Consider the following 1,508-nt stretch of genomic DNA (forward strand, 5'->3'; position numbering starts at 1 on the left):
GAGAGCTCCCTGTCTCATTACAGATGGTTGTGAGCCACCATGTGGTTGCTGGGAATTGAACTCAGGACCTCTGGAAGAGCACCCAGTGCTCTTAACCTCTGAGCCATCTCTCCAGCCCGCCTGGCTTGTTTCTTGCAAGCTTTTCTTGTCTTAATTATCCCCTTTACCTTTTCCCTCTGGGCATTTATGTTTCTTGGTTGACTAGGTGGCTGGCCCCTGCCATCTTCTTCTTCTTCTCTTGCTTGCTCTTTCGCCTTCTTGCTTCTTTTATTCTCTCTACCTGCTAACCCTGCCTATCCTTGTTCCTGCCTTGCTATTGGCCATTCATCTCTTTATTAGGACCATCAGGTGTTTTAAACAAAGAATCACAGCTTCATAGTTAATCAAATGCAGCATAAATAAAAGTAATACACCTGAAAATAATATTCCTCAACAATGAACCCCCCCCCATCTTAGCTCAGGTGCATGGCTTTCCTGGCCTTGTTTTCTGAGACCAGTGAACCCACCCAGGAGTTGCTTTGTTCTCAATAAACCTGCTGTTAAACTTTTTAAGTTCAGCTTAATCTGGCTCCCTGCGTTAGCAGAGAAACTTATTATGGGGGCAGAAAACCTATGACATAGAACATCTCACTGTGCTGTTGAGCGACCAGGGTATGGGGGAACCAGCAGTCTCAGGACCTGGCTTATAACAGTGACATTATGACAGGCTATAGAAGGGGCCTTTGGTCCCCTTGCTATAACTTTAATAACTCCCCGGACACCTTGGGTAAACATACAGCCTCAGAAATGAGGAAGTGTTTGGGTGACCTCTAGACATACCTGTGTTTCCTACCTTTGACCAAATGACTGACTTCCCCCCACCCCTTCTACAGAGACTCACTATTCACTAAAACTGCCTTACAGACCGGAAACAAATTCTGTGACAGAGGAACACAGTGTGTCTTAGCAGGAAGATGGTAACTGTAGGTTCGCTGGCTCTTCCAAGCCAATTACACTTAGTACTTTCAGGCAGTTAGGAATAGTGATCAGGGAACTCCATATTCCTCAGGTGACAGGCTCTAACATCACCATGGAAACATGTTTGTGAGTGAGCGTCTAGACTGGGATAGTTGAGGAGGAAGACCCACCCTGTATGTGAACTCCACTCTCTTGTGGCTGGGGTACTGTGAGGAATCAAAATGAGAAAGCGAGCACCAGGGTCCATTTTCTTCCTGACTGGATCAGCGTGATCGGCTACCTCAAGCCCTTGCTGCCACGCCTTCCGTGCCTCAGACTGGACCAAAACAAACCCTTAAACTGCTTGTATTAGGCACTTTGTCCAAGCAACGAGGGGAGTAATGACTTTTAAAATGCTTATTAGCCGGGTGCTGGCGCACACCTTTAATCCCAGAGGCAGAAACAGGTGGATCTTTTTGAGTTTGAGGGTTTGAGGCCACACTGGTCTACAGAGTGAGTTCTAAGACAGCCAGAGCTACACAGAGAAACCCTGTCTTTAAAAAAAAAAAAAA

This window comes from Microtus ochrogaster, linkage group LG8 (genome assembly GCF_000317375.1).
Source record: "Microtus ochrogaster isolate Prairie Vole_2 linkage group LG8, MicOch1.0, whole genome shotgun sequence".
NCBI lineage: Eukaryota > Metazoa > Chordata > Mammalia > Rodentia > Cricetidae > Microtus > Microtus ochrogaster.